Raw genomic sequence first — 21,299 nt, 5'->3', positions numbered from 1 at the left:
TCAATACACCTTGCTTCAGAAGCTGCCTGTTCGCCGGCCGCGCCTGGCCGCAGGCGGGGCGAGCCGGACTGCGGACGAGACAGATCCACGCCACGAGACGGCTCTACCTCGGTCCGTTCCACTGCCAGGCGGGGTCGACGTCGGTTGGCGGACATACATCGCGGCCGCCGCAGGCCAGCGCCGGTCGCCATGGAGGTCTCGGAGGCGTGTTCGTCTTCGCACCGCAGTAAACGGGTCGCCACGCCAAACACACCACATGAAAACGTTGTTGAAGTTATTTGCGACATGCTTAAAAAGATTGGCGGCATGCCAACTGCTAGGTTAAAGGGAATGTTTCACATTTGAAGATATTGAAGCAAGGATCAGATGTGATGAAACAAGCTCGCTTATAATTATTGGCCTGCATATAAGTGGAAAAGACTGCTTAAGACAGCACGATTCTCTGTTTAGTAAAGATGGTCCTCAGTGCGGCATGGTTTGATTACGTCATCGTACTTTGCACAACACTGATTGAGAGCCAATTCACAGCAGTTATATCTGGCAATGGTGCTCACGAACGCCAAATATGAACACCTCGACAATTATATGTTTATTGGCCTTGTTCGCCGCATGGCTTTTGCAATGGCAGAATTTGAATAACGTTATTAGGACGTCATGAATACCAAGGCGACTATGAGATATTCTCCCCGATGAAGCTTCTCAATTTTCGCGGGCATCTAGCTCAGCATCTAGAGGGCCCTAGCTCTTAAGAGAGGCAGGATTTTGAACAGCACCGAAAGGTCTTCAAGATGGCTATTTCAGTTCAAACTCCCATATAAGTGTGAAACATTCCCTTAACTGGAACCATGGCTTTCTAAAAAGCGCTCCAATTTCATTTACCCTAAAATACGCTGGTAGCAATTTTTTCCACAAGCAGGTTCTAGCCCACACCATTTTTCACACTTTTTCACTACGTTGACGGACAGGAGGTGGATACGACTTTCCCACACCGTTTCCAAATTAAGACCGATAGAACCTCACAGAAAAGCCGGAGATTCGCGATTAACAAAAAATAACATGTCCCTAGGCCACTAACTCGCCCCATGGTGTAGGGCTAGCATGTTAACAGGTAAACAAGAGCTCATCGGTCAAAGTTCGGTGTTTCTGGAAAATCGCATTTTTCAACTGTTCTTGCTCACATTTACATATCCCGGCCATATAGCGACATGAACTTCAGACACGTTTCTTGTTTAATTCCATGAGCATTTATGCGTATTATAATGTTTTTGATGGCGACTCGACGATGTGGGGCTCCGTTGATGTTACCGCGTTGGCCCGCCGCGGCAGATCGGCCGATATTCGTCGGTTGCTGCGCGCCGCCCCGTTCCCGTCGTGCATCGCTGTCCAGGGATCCCTGAAACTTGTCGCAGCTCGGAAAAATCAGAAATGCTAGAGACACATTTCGGCGGACAACACGCGAAGCGAATTCCCCAAAGGTCACCAAAAAGTTGGACGCGATCGCACAACATTCCGCAGAAATATGTTCAGAAATCATGGGGAACGGATATGTGTGTATTGCTTTTAGAAGGCGCTGCAGACCATCGGTCAATTTGTCTCCCGTAAATAATAGAGTAGGGTGTTTGGTTTATATTCATGCGTTTTAACAGCAAGTAGGTATTTAAGGTTAAGTGCAAAGAGCTGTGGGTAAATAAAGTGTTATGTGATGGTATGTGTTTGAGCAAGACGAGTGGAAGACCGCACGGCGGTGATCGTGACCTAGCAGCACAGCAAAGGGATGGCACAGCAAAGATCTAACAGCAAGTCCACAAGGTGCGCTGTTGCCCCCGCTCGCAGGTTTCCGACCTTTGGTCGGTTTCCTTAAGCTCACACCTCCACCGAGTGGACCAGAGTGTTCCGGATGTGGGCTGCGAGATGGCGGATGACTGTTTTGCTTTCAACATTTACCTTTTTGGTATACGTGGTGTTTATGTTTACGTTTGTTGGTTCTCCGCAGTCACAGTAGCAAGTGTTACGTTCAGGAGGGTTACGTCACGTTGCATATTTTGCCACCTTGCCAGCACTGGGTCTGGCTAAGTGGCTAAGGAGCAATCGCTACACCAGGGAGGAAAATTTCAAGGAGAGGAGGAGGGCGTCAGGGAGTAAGTGAGTCTTACTTGTGCACATGTGTGTGTGCTTACGGATGTGTGTGAGTGCTTGCGTATGCGTTTCTGTGTATACGGTGTGTTTAACATAGAGTTTCTCCACTAGCTGTAAGTCATTTAAGTACTTGAAGAGTTGATTGGGCAGGTCCAGATGTCTGTCGCCGAGGAGTGTTGGCGGGCTAGGCTCTACCTTTGCACGCTGACAGTAAACTTGGCGGTGTCGGTGGCCTTCAAACTCTTTGCATTCTAACAGAGCATGCTTTACATTAGGTGGAATGTGCAACGGTCTCAGTTAGGCCCTGTCCAAACGATATTTCGGAGAGCCAGTTCCATGAACCTGGTGAAGCTGGTTCTGAGCCTAGTTGTCAAGACCTCACTGTGACGATAATTCCGATTGCTAGATAACCATTTGGCGAATGTTGGTTTGGTGGAGTGCATGCGGTCGGACTGGTGCTCTGTCCAGGACGTTTGTCGATGGGTTTTCAGGTGGTGGTGCAGGATAACTTTACAATTGTCCAGAGACAGTTTCACGTCAAAGAAGATCTCGAGTTCGATAGTCTTTTTGGCTAATTTATCAGCCATTTCGTTGCATCCTATGTCGGTGTGCCCCCGTACCCCCAACAAATGGAATGTGCTGCACGTTAGGAAACTTACCTTTCTGAATAGTGTCAACGATGTACTGCTTTTGGTCAGCTGTGTTACCGATCGGTTGCAGGACCGATTCGACAACGGAGCAAATTATTACTTGAGGGCGTTTTTGGCGCAAGAGAAGCTTAGCTATAGCTTGAATAGCCATAGCTTCGGTGGTAAAAACGCATGTTTTATCTGGGAAATGATTGTAAAGCTCAAGGTCTGTCCCGTGAAGTGTCATGCCTACCATGTGGCTGCGCTTTGACCCGTTCGTGAAAATGAGCTGTGTGTATGCGTTTAGTGATCGTTACTCATTAAACATGGCTTGAGTTTTTGTGGGCGTTACGTTACTTTTAATAGGTAGGTACTCTACTTGTAGAGCATCGTGCTGCCTGAAGAGCTTGTTTTCAAGAGCTGGAGCTGTGTTTGGCAGCGCCATATTGCGATTTGTGAGAGCCGTTTCAAGTTGCGAGCTAAAAAGCGGCTTTTTCGCGCTGTTCGGCTCTTTTGAAGTGTGTCGTGTTTACAGCAAATCTTGGCCTGAGGGCCTTTAGTGAGGTGTATCTCCATGTAGCAGAGGCAAAGCTGCTGCGTCCGTCTCACCTGGCAGGACGGCCGGTGTGTGTCCGCTTGGCAGGCCGGCAGGTGTGTGTCCGCTTAGCAGGACGGCAGGTGTGTGTCCGCTGGCAGGCCGGCAGGTGTGTGTCCGCTTGGCAGGCCGGCAGGTGTGTGTCCGCTTGGCAGGCCGGCAGGTGTGTGTCCGCTTGGCAGGACGGCAGGTGTGTGTCCGCTTGGCAGGACGGCAGGTGTGTGTCCACTTGGCAGGACGGCAGGTTGGTGTCCGCTCCGAGGCTTGACGTGCGTGCGATGTGCATCGTCCCGCTGACGATCGCAGCTGATCCGCGCATCGTCCCATCGTCCCGCTGACGATCGCAGCTGATCCGCGCATCGTCCCATCGTCCCGCTGACGATCGCAGCTGATCCGCGCATCGTCCCATCGTCCCGCTGACGATCGCAGCTGATCCGCGCATCGTCCCATCGTCCCGCTGACGATCGCAAGCTGATCCGCGCATCGTCCCAGCGTCCCGCTGACGGTCGCAGCTGATCCGCGCATCGTTCCATCGTCCCGCTGACGATCGCAGCTGATCCGCGCATCGTCCCAGCGTCCCGCTGACGATCGCAGCTGATCCGCGCATCGTCCCATCGTCCCGCTGACGATCGCAGCTGATCCGCGCATCGTCCCAGCGTCCCGCTGACGGTCGCAATGCTTGCGTTCTGGATCGGTCGATGCGTTGGCTGGGTTGGTTGTGTAGTGGAATGGAGCAGTAAATGAAAGCGTCGTACTCGATGGTGGGTCGGGGTGATTGCTGTGTAGAGCTGGGGAGCTGTTTTGCGGCCGCCTCCCCAGTCCGCGCGGCCTAGTGCACGGAGGTTGTTGGTGCGCTTTGCACACCTAGCCGAAATTTCTCTGGCGTGAGTGTTAAATGTAAATGTTTTATCCAAGTGAACACCGAAGAATTTGATGCTTTTCACTTGCTTCATAGTTTTCCAGTTAATTTTAAATTGGAGGGGCCTGGAAGGTCGATATGGAGCAAGCGACTGTGCCTAGTTTTTTACGGACAGGGCAAAGCCGTATTTGACGCCACGATTCTATTTATTTTTTCCATGTCATTTGGCCCAGGCCTTTCTGTACAATTGTTTCAGTCATGATGGGGCAATGCTGTGTTGCCCAAGTGGCTGCATCACCCGCGAAAAGTGAGTACTTTAGGTGCTTGATGGTGTAGTCCTTGAACATGTCGTTAATCACGACGAGGAAGAGTGTTGGTGTGATTACACTCCCCTATGACGATCCCTGACCTTGTCGGGATAGGGGTGAGGCTGCGGTGCCGCTGCGGACCTGACAGGTGCGGTTTTCCTGGCAGTTGGCGACGAACTTGGCGAGGTAGCCGCGCAACCCTAGCTGGTGAACCTTGAAGAGAACAGCTGGTTTCTGTACGATCGAACGCTGCTATGTTGTCCAAGTATGCCGCAATTGCGGCGTGTTTTCCGTACATGCTGTGCTTGACGTCGTTGACGATGCGTATGAGATTGTCTGATGGGTTGCGTCTGCATCTACACTGGTGGGCGTCGAGCACATTGCTGCTTTCAAAAAGAGCCTGAGTCTTGTGTTGCTCATGAGCTCGACAAGCTTACTAGCACAGCAAGTGGACGAAACAGGGCGGCAGCCATCTGGTGGCGAATCGTCTCGGCTGAGCCTCGGTGTAGAGATGGCGGCGCCCTCTTTCCAGCTGGCTGGAAATGAGTCGCCGACGTAAAGATCGTTCACAGCCGAGAGCAGACAGGTTAAGGAGGCAGGGATGATGTGCTCGAGAAAGGCATGATGAGTGTCGTCCGGACATGCTGACGTGTTTCCGCACTTGCTGAGGGTAAGTGCGGAAACACCACTCTCGCTTGGAGAAAAGTATGCTATAAATTTCCTGGTTAGTGGAACGAACGTTACAGGCGGCGGCAAGGCCATCCAGTCTGTACTCTAGATTCACACAAAAGGTGTGGTAGACAGACGCGGTGGCGTAACGTGTGGCAAATGCAGTCATTACTAGCATTGGGCATGTGATGCGTTGGTTGTTGATGGTGAGAACAGTCCTGAGACAATACCTCAGAGGTGGAAGCGCTTCATCAGCTTACAGATGTGCCCTATCGGCGCGAAGCGATTAAACTGCGCCGCAAAGTGCTGCCATGATAGGGTGCGTTATATCTGATGGCGAGTCAGAGGTGAGCTATGGTCTGATTGAAGACAAGATGGTGCGCTTCACACACTCCTCTTTTGTATGTCTTAAGAGCGTTACGGCGTCTTGCAACTGCCTCCTGGCAGGGTTGTGACCACCAACGCGCTGATGCCTTTTTCCGCGGTTGCTCACGTCTTGGGTTGCTGGCCTACGCTTCTGAACTGATGGGTCCTAAAACTGTGCTGATGCTGCAGGTTTGCGAACCAACCAGGGTGAGGTACACCACCTCCTTAGTTTTGGCCAGTCCTCCCGTCCCAAGCTCCATGATGGTGTGGTACGTTTTGAGGTGGCAAATTGACCCGGAGCCGGCTGATCGCCTAACTCTAGGTCCGAGTCAACATCGAGCGTAACTGCAACGCAATGGAGGTGTTTGCTGTAATTGACCGTCGTATGGGGAACGCTATGAGATGTAGAATGGGTGTACTTTCTCGGTCGTCTGTGGGTGTCATTTATGTCATGCAAGTACTTCCGCATAGCCGGGTATACTTGTCCAGCGTTGATCGCTATCTTTTAAGTTTGCTGCATGGAAGGCTGCAAGGAATGGCGACTGGTTAAGAAATGTTGCTTTAAATTTATTAAAGCGGTTGGTCAGGCCGCTGAAGTTCAATTATAGGATGTCCTCCATTTAGGTTTAGGCGCTAAGATCGGTGGCATCATTGAGGGTCGCAGGGTGCGGGAGCTGGTAAGGGTAGCCGCCCGCCTTGCTCTACTCGAGCGAGCTCGTGCGGGCGGCTTGGGAAGGGAGGGGCTGGGCGCTGATGTACGGCGACGGATCGGCTGAGCTTTGAATGTGGTTTGGGTAGAGGATGCTTTGGAATGGGCATTGCTTTGGCAGGACGTTGGTCGCGCAGGCAATGTGATCGGAGGATAGGTCAGGTCAGTCTGCGCTATATAACATTGATACAAGGATGGGTTGAGCAATGGTTTGTGTTCGGCGGGAAGCGATAGATCTGGTTTAGGAGGCGCGGGTCGGCGGCGCGAGGACGGGGCAGAGGGGGAAGTCGACCGCCGATGGGTGATAGAAGGGGGTGAGAGGGGCTCTGTCCAAGGCTGATTTGTGAGCTGGCAGGGGGCGAAGGGGATGCCCTTTCAAACGCGGGCAGCATGGTAGGTAGCGTGCGGTGTGGAGTATACCGGGGCGGGACGGGTGACTGTACGGCCCGAGGTTGGGGTAGGCTCAGAACGCGGGGCAGCATGGTAGGGTAGCGTACGGTGTGGAGTACACCGGGACGGGATGGATGGCTGTACGGCCCGAGGCTGGGGGTAGGCAGAAGGCCTGGGCGGTCGGGGTGGCCGTGCGAGCTTGGGGCAAGGTCGGGATGGATGGTGCCCTGACCTTGGGCGAAAGCCGGTCTGGGCGCGGAAGCCCCGTGGCGAAGGGGCGGGCGCCGTCCGTTAGCAGGGGCGAGCAGGATGGGAGGTTTGGTGGGTGAGAGGGGGGGGGGGGGGGAGGGATTCCAGGATTTGGCCACCCGAAGACAGGCTTTTGAGGCCGGGATACGTTGGACTGCGGCGGCCCTCCCGCTCGAGTACCCACCGTGGGCACCCGGGGTCGGTGACCGGGGGCGCCGCCACCGCAGGCCGCGCATCGAACAAAGCCCGAATCGCAGTCTGCGACGGCGTGCCCGTCACAGACTGCAGTCCAGCTTCGTCCGATGCGCGCACAGTGTGAAGTTCAGGTGTGGCAGTTCAGCTTCATACTTCACAGTGTGAAGTTCAGGTGGTGCCTCCGCCCGTTTCTCGCGTCCGTAGCGGAGGCAGCAGAGGGGCAGCGGATACGAGGACGGGGACTGGTGCGCTACCGATCATGATCTGGAACGGTGCTGAGTGTTAAATATGAGTGTTGATCATGCTCTTGGGGGGCGTGGTATGCTCTCCGGCGACGTGCGATATTGTTACAGGTGTTTCGCGGTGCTAGGAGTTCCCCGAGAAACTCCAGCGTTTCTTGCCGGATATTTAGTGCGCAAATGGTTCCGTGTTGTGCGGCTGGTGCGCGGTGAATCTCGAGCTCGCTGGCCTCCCAAGGAAGGTTTGACCTTGAGGAGGGCTCGCTGTCTGTTGCCAATCAGCGCTCTGACCAGAATGTTGTCCTACATCGGTGTGATATTTAGGCTCGTCTGTTGTCAATCAGTGGCTCTGACAGAATGTTGGAGGACAGGTTGTGACGTTAAGCTTGTTATGTTTGTGATCTAGATGAGCTCGGCTTCCACCTTGAGCGTGAGTCCTGGCGGTTTGGGCCCATCGATGAAGAGCGCACCATGCAAGCTCCCGTAGGTGCAAGTGGAATTTTGAAACGATATATGTTTCCGTTGTATGTTGATGCGTACTCATGCATGCTCTGTTGTGCTGGGTTTCGTGTTCTGTACGAGTGGTGGGTGGAGGCAGTAGGTGGGTACCGCCCGGGCCGGCCTCAATCCCGAAGAGATAATGACCCGCATGAAAGAAAAGAGAAAGTAGAAAATGGTAAAACTGGACGGGACGGTAGATTGGGCATTTAAAGGCAATCGGTCAGCGTGGGTGCCGTCCACAGAGGAGGCACGGGCGCACGCCGATCGCTGGGGAAGTGACATTACGCATAGAAAAAAGCCCGATGGAACCGTCACCCACCTAATGGCTCAGACCCAGCTTCTTGGTGGTCAGGCCCTGTCGCCTCCCCCCCCCCCCCCTTCCCCGGAAGGTTTGGTGTGCGTGGGCCGAACACGCTTCCTCTTCTCTTCGCTGCTCTTCGTCCTCTAGTTCTTCCCCTTGCGGCTTCGCTGGAGCAACGGGGGGGGGGGGGGGGGGGGGGGGACTCGCATCGACCTCCGTTCAGGGTGAGGGCTGAACCCGAACACATATAATATACATGAATATATGGTGGTATTCATGCTTTCCATCCGAATCTAGTGCTTGCAACTAAAACGATATATCACGAATTCCATCAGTCCTCCTTTGTCCTCGACAGGTATGGGCTGCAACCGGTGACAAGCACCCGCAATAAAGGTCAGATGAAGTCAGAGGGCAGAGCGGGACCATGTGGAGCACTCCGACACGTCAAGTTTTCGCCACTGAATTCTGCCGTTGACCAGGAATTGTGCCATCGGATCGGATAGCTAGGGCTCACACCACAAGCACTGCTAGTGTGATCTCTTAATCCCAGAAATTCATCCATTCAAAAGGCTCGGACTGAATCTTTTAAAAAGTTACCCACGGTATCGACTAACTCCAGGGTGACGCTCTTCTGCCACTGGCTCCGTGTTAAGGCCAAAACTTGCTCGCCAAAAGGCGAGTCATGGTTGTTGTTCAGTGTGATGCGGATTACGCGCTAAGCCCCGATGTTGTTTTGAGCCTTTTCACAAACGTAAATGAATCTAACGGCCGCCGCCGAAAACAAACATTCCAAGTCAGCAAAGGCCTTGCTCCCTGTACGAATGGATGGGTGGGGGGGGGGCTTGAGCACGCTTCACTTTTCTTGGGCCGGTATCATTTTTGGCGATACCCGAGACTGGCGCCTCTGTGCCCGCTCTGACGCCCGGCCCAAGAAAGGATCACTTCCAAGTGCGGGTGGGGGGTGGGGGGGGGGGGGGGTGGGACAAATGGCGTCATCAAGGACAAGTCTGACTGGAACGGGTTCATTTTGCCTACCTCAGACCTGGAGCGTGACACCGCGCCCCGGGCGCAGCTAGCGAACAAGGTGATCCATCAGCTTAGTACGAGGCAAGGCTTGCCTGAAAATTTGAGAGTAGCACGACCGACGGATCACTCTGACTCCGAGCACTGTCCTGCGACTGAGAACAGCGAGCGACGGTCACACGCAGAACACCACACAGCAGCCGACAACGGTTGTAGCTCACAATCCAGTGACCCGCCTCCTTACAGTGAGATGAGGGATTAGCGCGCCATGTCTGCAGATATAGCACATTAATCAGGCAGCGCCGTTAATCCCGTAGCCGCAGGTAACCATTCTGCCACCTGGCGTCACTGTTCGCAGTCATGTTTCCACATCGACCACCAGGGCGTCTAACCTCTCGCAGTTTTCATGTTACCATCTTGGACGGGTAATGGCCAGTTTAAAAATCGTAACGAACGTTCCTTGGAATTTTACGGCCCCATGTATCAACTCTTAGATACGAGACTTGTTTGGAAAAGCCATGAATGTTGAACAACGCTCCCTTGTCAGAAAAGAAGGGGAAGGATAAATATAATTTGCGGTGGAAAAGAACATGATTCCCAGCCAGGCGCCTCTGGTACCAGGACTTCTCTGTGTAGGCACACGCTTTTGAAAGGGTCTCTTCCGTGTTAGAGGTCTCCGCATTTCAAATTGGTCTCCATGCGTATCGATCTATTATGCACAACGCGTGATCCTAGCTGCATTTTGCAGGGTACCGATAATGTAGTGATCAGCGCATTTGAGTTAACCACTACGCGTCTTGGAAACCAGAGGTACGAGGTTCGGTTCCCAGCGGTGCCTGCCACTCCTGCCAAAGTGAGAGGCAGGCACCGCCATACATCCTCAGCAGCTGAGTGCGTCGTAAAGCCCCAACAACGACGCAGCTTTTTTCCGAGTAACATTGCCACGTGTCCGTCTTGTGGAGCGCGGCGGTGGCGCCACAAACTTCTTGGAAGCAGGCCGGCAATCATGGCGATCCTACACTGTAAACGACTCGGTTTAAAGGCGACTCCCAATGCATTGCGATCTCGATACGCCCGTGGCTGTTTTGTGGTGTATGCTTCACAGCATCCCCGAACTTACTTCCTAGAAACACCGGTACGATTGCAAAACCAGCTGTTCTATATATGTAGTCACCCGGCAGCTCTCCAAAGCTCAGCGCACCAGTCTCTCCCTCTCTCTCTCTCTCTCTCTCTCTCTCTCTCTCTCTCTCTCTCTCTCTCTCTCTCTCTCTCTCTCTCTCTCTCTCTCTCTCGCTCTCTCTCTCTCTCTCTCTCTCTCTCTCTCTCTCTCTCTCTCTCTCTCTCTCTCTCTCTCTCTCTCCCTCTCTCTCTCTCTCTCTCTCTCTCTCTCTCTCTCTCCTCTCTCTCTCTCTCTCGAAACTCTCTCTCTCTCTAGCTCTCCCTCTCTCTAACTCTCTATCTCTAACTCTCTCTCTTTCTCTAACTCTCTCTCTCTCTCTCTAACTCTCTGTCTAACTCTTTCTCCCCCCTCCCTCTCTCTCTCTCTAAATGAACGCAGAAATCCAACCAAGCCGGTGTTTCATCCTAAAATGTAAGTAAAATACTAGACTTCATGCAGCTTTATTTCATCTTCTTGCGTTCTAGAAGCTCCTTACGGTTCTATGTAGCCGAAGCTAGCTGAACACCAACGGACTATGTTTTCTCAGGACGCTAATAAGGGCCAAGATCCCCTTAATGGCCTACCCAGGCAAGGTCCTACGTACGGAGCATGAACTTTATGCTACTGCACCGATTCCATGACGTGTTTCATGATTCAAGCGACTGGTCAACTGTAGCACTTGAGACCCGTCGTATGATGCAACCGACTAATCCTGTTTTTTCCTGCCTGTCAGCTGCCGAGCTGCCAGAACGCGGAGAGTGGACGCGGAGTTGCGTTCGGTGCACATTATCTGCACATACAGCCGGACAATATACGTGTCGTGTCCGGCTTATGACCCTCTTAAACTACTAGAGGAAACTGAGAAGCGAACTGAGTACACCTGGTTGCAGGCTGTTGTGGTCATTGACTGATCGCCGAGGCAGACGACCTTCTAGCGTAATTGATCAATTTCCAGCGGCTTCCACTTCCCAAGCATGTCTTAGTCTCTAAGAAACGTCTCTTGGCTTGTAAGAAATTGGCTTATTTCGGTTTTGAGTATTATAACAGAAAAACACTTAACACCGGCTGGATGCAACATCTGACTGCAGATACGCGAAACTCAATGTGTTTTGATAACGTTCCGCAAGCTTTGCAGGTTTGGTCATAACCCAGCCTTGCTAAGCATGGTAGTCAATGGCAGTGGGACCATAGACAACGCATCGAAAGAGAATTTGGCAGTGGTGACGTTGCCGTTACGTAAGAGGTCCCGCATTCCGCTGGCGCCTCAAGAAACACGCCGTTTCGAAATTAAGAGAGGCACAGTGAACAGGGGTATTGGTGTTTGCATGACTAATTCTTGTCAAATAGCTTGGAAACAATTAAAAACGAGTAAATTTCGTGTTAATAGCCATATGGTAAGCTTCAGATCATTGGCGTGATTTGGAAGGTCACCTTCCGACCTGTAAACGGGAAGGTAATAAAGTTCACAAGCTCCTATCGGTTCACTGTTAACCCCTGCCCGACGAAGCCATTGTTACATCGTCGTCTCACAAGGGGGGGAGATCCCGACCAACTTTTAAACTAGCCCATCTAGGCGATCGGTATACAAACAGAGCATTTACCTTTGCCTAGTTATCTGATGAAACTCTTTAGTGTTTTTTATATTTAGTGTTTAGTGTTTAGTGCATTTTATTTAGTTGCAAATAGTGATTTCTCACCTTTTTGCTCATGAGACCCCCTACGGCACCTTTTCTGAATTGCAGCCGGCTGGCCCCCGAGGCGTAATGGCAGGCGTACGGCCGCCTCAGGTAAGGATCTTTGATCGCGCGCGAAGAGTACGACCGCATGGATGCAATATCGCTTCTATAGGACTATATCTGCCAGTGCAGCCGACTTGTCCCATCAAGGCATCCGTTTTGCTCGGTTCAAACGCTGACAATGCAGTACTCAGTGTTGACGGGCTGGCCATAGCGGCGACTTGCAAAGTAACGGGGCTCGATTTAAAATCCTTGGTGGTGGTGTGGTGGTAAAATGCGTGGTGGGTGTGACCATGTGCACACGATGCCGTTTGTAAAAGCGCTTACGGCCGGCAGCCGGCCAACATGAACATTTTTGTTCAGATTACCCCTTGACGGCGCATTGCTGGCTGGGTCTGGCAGGTCCGTATATTCATTATAGCGTATAGCCGTATAGCGTGATGTCTAGCACACGGCGGCCGGGGGAAAATGCCTATCATTGTGCACTAAGAGTGCGATTGTGTGCACTCTAAAGCACTCCTATAGGGTTATCAATTGCCAGCACACACACCTAGCCAGGAAGTGCTGGTCAACACGCAGGGTCTTAACTTACCTCATGGCATAAACGGCTCCACATGAGCCAATCCCTAGAGGAACGTGGGTGAAGGTTGAACTGTTTTTGAAACAAATAGCCATATCCTATCGTTTGACTGCACGGCGTTACTTCGACCAGGTCAAACGTATCTGTGCGTTTAGTATAGTTCAGGTCAGATCCATATTCAATTAGGTGGATTGGACCGAATCGTAAGGCCTGCAGCATTGATGCGGTCAGTTTCTTACTTAGCTGTATATTATCGAGGGTCGCAGGCTGATGGTCCTGACCAACACTACCCAAAACCCCCAACATAGAAACGGAGCAGACGGCGGAATTCAACTTTTGGATAACACCATGGGTACCCATACGAAATGGTAACGGGTTGAGTAAAATATAGGTCCCTAGAAATTAGAGGGGAGTATGGGTGTGGGCAAGATTTTGTAAATATCGGATTGATGCTTCAAAATGGTGTATGCATGTGACTGTGCTTCTCTCAGTAACAATTAGCTTTTTCACGCAAATTTTGCAATAATCAACGCACGTGAGTAAGTCTTGGCGCAACCTTTCCCGAAATTCTTCATTAATTTAGATCTATAGTGCTGGAAAAATGCGGACGGGTGGCTTAACGGGTTGGTGCAATTTGTTACGAATGGGTAGTCTGAGGTTGTACGCACAGCCCCACGGGTAGCCTGTGGATTGGGTGTTGCACATCTGATCCGTGAAGACCGCGGCAGCTGGGCGAGTACATCAACCGGCAGCAAGCGGCCCAACGTGGCGGTCCGTTTCTTCTTTTGGGCATTCTGTAACTTGGACATTATGAACTCTGGACATTCTGTACATTGGGCATTCTGTACTTTGGACATTTCTGTACCTTAGGACATTCTGTACCCCGGAGAATATGATACGGACCCCTGAAGTAAACAATAGCATTCATGACTAAATAATCAAATCCTGCCACTTCATAACACATGTGGCGATCAAGGAAACGAAAATATCATGGCTGAGTCGTTCATATCTGGCGTTCGTGAGCTCAATTTCTAAACATAACGGCCGTCAGTTGGCTCTCAATCAATTTTGTGCCAGGCGCGATGGCGTAATCAGACAATCATGCATCGAGGAGTATCTACTGTTATACATAAAATGTGTGTGTGTGTGTGTGTGTGGGTGTGTGTGTGTGTGTGTGTGTGTGTGTGTGTGTGTGTGTGTGTGTGTGTGTGTGTGTGTGTGTGTGTGTGTGTGTGATGTGTTGTGCTGGTGTGTGTTGTGTGTGTGTGTGTGTGTGTGTGTGTGTGTTGTGTGTGTGTGTGTGGTGTGTGTGTGGTGTGTGCGCGCTCGTTAGTATGTGTCCGTCATCAATCTTCGGGATTAGCACAAAATGCTGAACGGTCAGAAATTGTCCAGTGAGACTTTTGCACGACTAGGGCTGATGCCCGGACGTCTCAATGTCACGTCACAATTCTGCATTTCACAAATATGAGCGCGTGATGAGCGAAAAAGGGTTGAAAAAAACCGCTACAGGCCCTACACACGGACGATACCAGTTCCGCGACTACCGACCGTCGTCCCGACACGCGTCCACTCCCGCAGCCATATCTCAATAACCAAGGATCGCAGCGGCATGAAACTTGCACAGCCAGGTAAACAATACATGAGCCATCAGAGTGGTTGTAAGTTATGGTCCCACATTGTCTGTGGCACTGCATACATGTTGGAAAGGTGAATTTGACCCGTTTTGACGGGTTTTTACATCTTGGGTCATATTTCGGCACGCAGTGCAGGTAGAGGCGTGCATTTTATCTCCTAAGATTTACTATGAGCCCAGCTACAATTTTATTGGGTATTGCGAGTTCGTGCAACGTACGGTTGCAATGCAAATTGCAAGACAAAGGTGCAAGCAGCCAAGTTTTAAGATTCGGCACCGAACACAAGCCGCTATCGTCAAAACTGCTTCAAATTGAGGGCTTACAACTGCATCAACGTGATTGCCAATTCATTCTGTCTCCTTCCCTCCCTCTTGCTAAACGTGTTTTGCAATATTTCGTTCTCAACTAAGCCTAGACTAATGGATTGCATGCCGGCTATTTCACGCCGCGTCGGAACGATACTGCCTTGGTTCCCCGCGGCGACGTCTGGCGTTAAAGGCCAAGATGGTCTTCCGTACAAGTTAATTGCGGCTGGAGTGGTCTCTCGCGGATTCCTGTGAACTAATGACCAAAAATGAATTACAAATAACCAAATAAACACTTACTGAATTGGATGAATAAACAACCGAAGCGTAACTTTCGCCACCGACCGGGCATATCCTCCCTCCAGGCTCTCGGTGACCTTCGGGACCCCGGCACGGGCTTATCACGGACCTGATTGGAAGGTCCGAAGGGCGGATGACATATCCGCACCCAGCGAATAAAGTATGTCGAAGGTGGCGTGCTTCAGTAGGCAATTTAACGGGCAACCACTCAAACATGTGTAATGTGATGTGGCGCGTTACACATGTCGCGCGCGCACTCATTGTAAGGATGCATGCTGCCAACTTCGTCTATTTTTACGTTTTACGCGATATTTCCGCACCTAGGGCACGTAGCAGCACGGGACTGGTATGCTGCGGTTGGCCATTGAGCAGAAATCCCAAGGTGTCACAAATGCGATGGTGGCACGTGCCATGTGCCGGCCACACACGAGTCAGCAAGACAGATTTACTCTCTTCGACGTGTTTGTGCGTGTTGTGCCGCATCTCGACACCCAAGGCACGGTCGCACTCGGGAGAAGGATGCATTCGAACATACAATCATTCGATATACATTTCCATATTGCACGTGATGTGTGTCACGCGTGCAGGAGCTAGGAGCAGAAGCATTGCCTTTAACATGGTACACACACTACCGCCTAGGTTCTCGTCGTCCTGAAGCAGGGCCACGTCGCGGCTCACCACACTCACCTCACGGTAGCGAGTCGTCAATATGATATGCTCTTTTCCATGGCGAACAGCCGGATCTGTACGCACCGGATGCCTCTTTGAAAATAACCTCCGTCTCCATCTTTGCATGTTATGTCGTCCAGCGGGGTACGTGACCAATAGACATGTGTAGACCCCCTACAGTCGGAACAAGGTAAGATTCTATTCGTTTTTTATCTTAGACGGAAAGAGCTATTTCCTCAAATTTGGAAACTGTTTACGTGTGTGGGACCCACCATGTGCAGTTCGGAAATCAACGAAGGAAAAAACTAGTGCAACCGGGAGGAGTGTTGCCATTTAAATTTGTCCATGCGCGTCCCCCCCCCCCCCCTACAGCATGGCCACGTGGTGCTGCCATTGCATCATTGAAAGTGGAGGCGTCTTCGGTGGTCCCAAGGGGCCAACCGACGGGTCACGTGGGGTTCACTCGGTGTCACGGACGAGCGGTCTGATTGTCGCCGCCTGAGCTTGCAGAGCTGGTATGTATGGCGCGGCCCGGGCCGCGGACCGCTGCTGGCGGAGGGGCCGGCCCGGCGGCTGCACGGCTGGCCCCCGCTGTTGCTGGGCCAAGGTGCACGGTGGCAGACACCCGACCCCGTGGCGATGACGTGACGGCAGCCGGCTCGTAATTGGTGCATTGGTGCTGACAGGGGTATAGCCAGGCCTACAGTAGTTACCAGGTGATGCACGGCGTCCGCGACCGCAATCCGCCTCTCGACATGAACATGCACTCGGCAGTGCGGCGTCGGATGCTCCTACGACTCCGAATGCCCGTTTTTCAATCGCAAATGACTGGATGGGTTTACTGAGCTGAATATGAAGACTGTACAGCACACATTCCTGGCTAAAATGATTTGGTTACAACGCTGTATCACGTAATTGTGGCCGTTATTGGTGACTTCAAACTCGGCGAACTTGATCTTGTTCTTCTAATATACAATCTTGTCCTTATGCAGGGCCATCCGTTTTCCAGACCACCACTGCAGGAACGTGGCAGGGACGCATGACTGAGATCCCGGCGCCGTTCCTGGCGTGATTCGTTACAAACGATCGCGACATACACCACCTTGGCCTATTTAGCCACTCTGGTTAAAGCGGGGAGGGGGGAGGGGGAGGGTACGCGCCGGTTGTCATACTCTGCCTATGCTGCGGAGGACGTGCTGCGCGAGATCAACTTGCACCAGTCGAATGGAACGAAGAACGTTGTCAGTACTATCAGGGTTTGAGTTACTACCTTCCGACGTGGGGAGTACGCGGAATGGCCAATGCAGATTTGTCCGGGAAACCTGGTGCGGCCCGTCTCAATGCGGATTTGTCATGTCCGGGAAACCTGGTGCGGCCCGTCTCAATGTCATGTCCGGGAAACCTGGTGCGGCCCGTTTCAATGCGAATTTGTCATGTCCGGGAAAACCTGGTGCGGCCCCGTCTCGATGTCATGTCCGAGAAACCTGGTGCGCCCCGTCTCAATGCGGATTTGTCATGTCGGAAAACCTGGTGCGGCCCCGTCTCAATGCGGATTTGTCATGTCGGAAACCTGGTGCGGCCCGTCTCAATGCGAATTTGTCATGTCCGGGAAACCTGGTGCAGCCCGTCTCAATGTCGCCGCCTGATGGATGCCAGCGCCGGCAAAAAATGAGTAGACGTGGGTTCAGTTCAGTAGCCGCACGCGCCATTATATATATATATATATATATATATATATATATATATATATATATATATATGTGTGTGTGTGTGTGTTGTGTGTGCATGTATATATATATATATATATATATATATATATATATATATATAATATATATATACATAACTGTGATGTCTCCCGGACAAATAGGAACGTTTCCCAATAGACAGGAGACCATGTTATGTTCATAACCAGGCTGAGCTGTACCGGTACTGCATCCAGCCGTATATGCATTGGTACTTACATTCCAGTTTAACTGCCTAAAGAGGACTTCAGTCTTTCCCATTTTTGTGCATTTGTTTCAAATGACGCATAATACGCACAAGGCAGGATGCTGGAGGGGAAGCACAACTCAAGGTGGCAAAAAGGAAACAAAAACATTTCTGGACGTTGAAGAAAGTCTGAGCAGCTTTTGGTAAGGGAAAGCTGGTCTTGGAACACTCATTGAAGTAAAATAAAGTTCAACCCGATGAGTTTTGAAAACCATGGCACCTTCTTGGACTCAGCCCTGACGTCGGCTTTTCCCCGCCTCACAAGCAGCGTTCTGAATCCGACCTCGACTAACCAGTGGAACCTGCCTGCGTGAACCTGCGGGAGTGAAAATGTCACGGACGCGGAAGCGTGACCATAAATGTCATTTGGTTCTCGACCAGGGGATGTTCTGCGGCAAGAAAGCTGTTAGCCCGAGACATCAGTTTGTAAACTTTCGGGGCTGAGGCCTCGATGCTTTCGGCCCCCTCCATGCTTCCTGAAGCACCGCCCCCCCCCCCCCCCTCTAATGCGTATGATCAAAAAGGAGAGGACTGGATGAAAGCAAGGCAGAACAATTATCGTAACTTTTGTTGCGCTAGGTACCAAGACACATCGCTATAGGAATCATGTTTATTTAGTACCCAAAGTTATTCCCTTACTTCGTAATGCTTTTCTTATATCAACTCCTTCAAAAACCAGATCAGTGTACACATGTATAACAAATCTTCTGCATGATCATCGGTTGTAGGAACGTTTCAAAAAGTGGGGGAGCCAAGCCCAGGGCGCACTTCAGGAACTTTTTCCGGAAAACAAGCCCGACGACCGGGGAGGGGGGGGGGGGGGGGGCGGCGGGCGAGGGGCAGAGATAGAGGTTATCGCTCTTTATTCAAATTAATGACTGCTATTCTAGAGATATGCATTTAGAGCTGTTTCTCACCGGCGCACACACTTGGCTATTCGACTCATCTACGTCATCCGGGGAAAAGGCTATCCAGCTTACCAAGATTATTCGCCCATTTCAACGCTGTCTTTCCTGGGGAGCCCAAATTCCACATTCCACGAGTGGATAGGCATTTTGGGTCATTGAGAACGCATCTGTCTCCACAGGGTAGATGCCAAAGCATGGTCTGCGCATAGGCTGGTGAGAATTTTGAAAGTGAGTCGATGGCTGACAGCACAACAGATTTTACATGCGCCTTCGTTTCGCTGGCTGCTTTTCAAGAGATAAGGCTTGTCGCGGCATTTTCTGCGGAAACCGATTCGGAAGCTTGAAACTGCCAAAAACCATGTGACAGTAACCACAGAGCTGGAGATTCTCCTTTGAAAACCAAGCCACGGAATGAAGGCCCTTCTGTCATATATTTCTTGTCTGGGCCTTGCTCCCGTCCGCCGTCGGTAGCCACTGTCCTGGCCCGGCAGCCTCCGAATGACTGACCGCGAACAGATGATATGGCTGCTTGGTTGCACATTTCTGGATCAGCATTGCTACCAACTGGGATCTAAAACAGGTGTTGGACACCTGCAACAGTACCTCCTTCCGAATTATCTTCCCTTACACCACAGCACCCCAGAAAAATGCCGCCGGAAAGCTGCCTACTTAAGGTATGAATTGGCCCAACGGACATTTAATTGCCTGTCATTCAACGTGGATGACTTGATCTGCTTTTGTGTGTAGGCAGGGTGTAGGCAGAGCCTTGCTAAAGGAACACAGAGTTGACAATAGCCCCATTTATGGTGATCTCACCCGCACAAAAATATCCCCGGATATAGTTAACTTGCTAACAAGGGATACGGCTGTCCTCGATTCATTTTTTTATTTTTACGTTGTAACCAGAACAGCAACCGGAAGCTACCGTCAAATCAATTCTGTTTGCATTTTTAAACACGTACCCGGGTGGACGGCTAGATACTCCTCACTCGAGTGGGGGTCAATTTGACCCGCTGAGATCTCAGAAATTAAGAGAGATAGAGACGCCAAATTCACAGGGTGTGTTGACCTGTACGTGAACTCACTGATGTTAATGTTTGAGGTTCCTAGATCATGACTTTCGGGTCAAATAAGGTCAAACAAGGTCAAATTCCAGGTTGGTCTCTAAGGTGCCTCAGAACCTAGATAACTGGTTCTAAGCAAAAGGTCACATGTTCATTAAAGTCAGCGACTTTGTTTGACCTTTTGAAGGTTATGGTGTCCAAAATCATACAAGACTTATCTGAGTTTTGCATTTGAATAAGCGAAAAAGATTACACTAGGCGGTATGTATCTAAAAACGATATGTTGACCTGAGTCATTCTAGAGCAATGACCTATTCTAACCTCTAAAAATTCCATGGAAGACGTATAAAGCGGCTCTTTCTATCAATAAATTTGAAATGACCACCAGAAATTATCCCTTACAGCCAGCCCTAGAGTAATAAAACAAGTTGGTTTTTACCTTGTTCTGACGTTTATACCTGACCTTGGGTCAAATTAATTTGCTCATTCAATATGCATGCATGTTCCCTAAGAAAGCATCTCAGAGGTGTATGGTTTCGTCTGACACTCCATTGTTCCATCAGATTGAACGATTCCCTAGAAGTTGACTTCGCTGAAACCAAGGCCTGATTTTGAACTGCCGTTGGTCAGCGACCTTACAAAGTACATCTAAATTTTGTATGCCAAACGATCCACTACTCAGCTGTCTAAAGCTTCGCAGAACATGGCGCAGCTACGCCGCGCCGCACGAAAACCATTATGAAAAAACCTTCGGAGGGCGAGTCACTATGACCCCCCACCGGAGCGCGCGTTAAGGTCATTGAACTGCAGAAATCAGGCGTTTGACGACCGCATGGAATGAATCACCGGTGTCCTTAAGTTGCAAATTGCTTAATGGACACTTTCTTAACCGATAGAATTCAGAAGCTTTTTCATACGTTTTATATGCGTTCTACAGACAGTAAGGACATCGCGAAGATAGATTGTAGATCGATATGTTTGATCGAAATTTAAGGGTGAAAATTTTGATTGTAGATCGCCAAGCCATGTTTGTCGCTAATGTTTAACATTCAGTCAGAATCTATTTGTAATACAATTTATATGACGTGGTTTTTCACATGCGCGCTCGCAAATCTTCTTAACAAAAACCTCGACACCAGGCGTTGCTGTCTTCATAGTCCGCGGAACGGACTATGGAGACTCAGTGATTAACTTTTCGTCATGGTCCACCAGTGGACGAAAATGATGACGGTTCTGAAATGAGTATCTTTCAACACTTGAATCGGATAGCAATACAAATTATGTGACACGGTTTTGAGCATGCGTACTCGCAAATCTTAATTTTAAAAAAAATCGGTGCCAGGCGTTGCAGTCTCCGTAGGCCGCGCAGCGTTGGCTCAACAGCCAATACTGAGTCGTAACCAACAGGTGGACTTTTTGTTGTTCACATTGTTCCCTTCCCTGACACGGGAGGCCTTCTGACCCGCGCGGTTGGCCCCGGATCAGCACAGGGAAACCCTTATTGATGTAACAACATCCCTGATTGCCAAAGGTGGTCCGATAATTGTCACACAGGCTCCAGTTCCGTGTTTTCTGTTTTCTTTAGAAATAGTGAGGAATCCCTGAACGTATATTGTAGATGAAATGGGATCCTAAGCTTGCATTAACAGGCTAATCCATGTTCGGCTTAAAATGGTAAAATTTCAGTCAGAATTGATTGTTGATAAAAACTATGTAATATTATAAACACTGAAGGGCCACTCCGTCTTAGTTTTTAACACACGCGCTTGCAAGTCATGGT

The sequence above is a fragment of the Pollicipes pollicipes genome, unplaced genomic scaffold (assembly GCF_011947565.3).
Source record: "Pollicipes pollicipes isolate AB1234 unplaced genomic scaffold, Ppol_2.1 Scaffold_5724;HRSCAF=6776_pilon_pilon_pilon, whole genome shotgun sequence".
Taxonomy (NCBI): domain Eukaryota; kingdom Metazoa; phylum Arthropoda; class Thecostraca; order Pollicipedomorpha; family Pollicipedidae; genus Pollicipes; species Pollicipes pollicipes.
Note: the sequence above shows the minus strand (reverse complement) of the source record.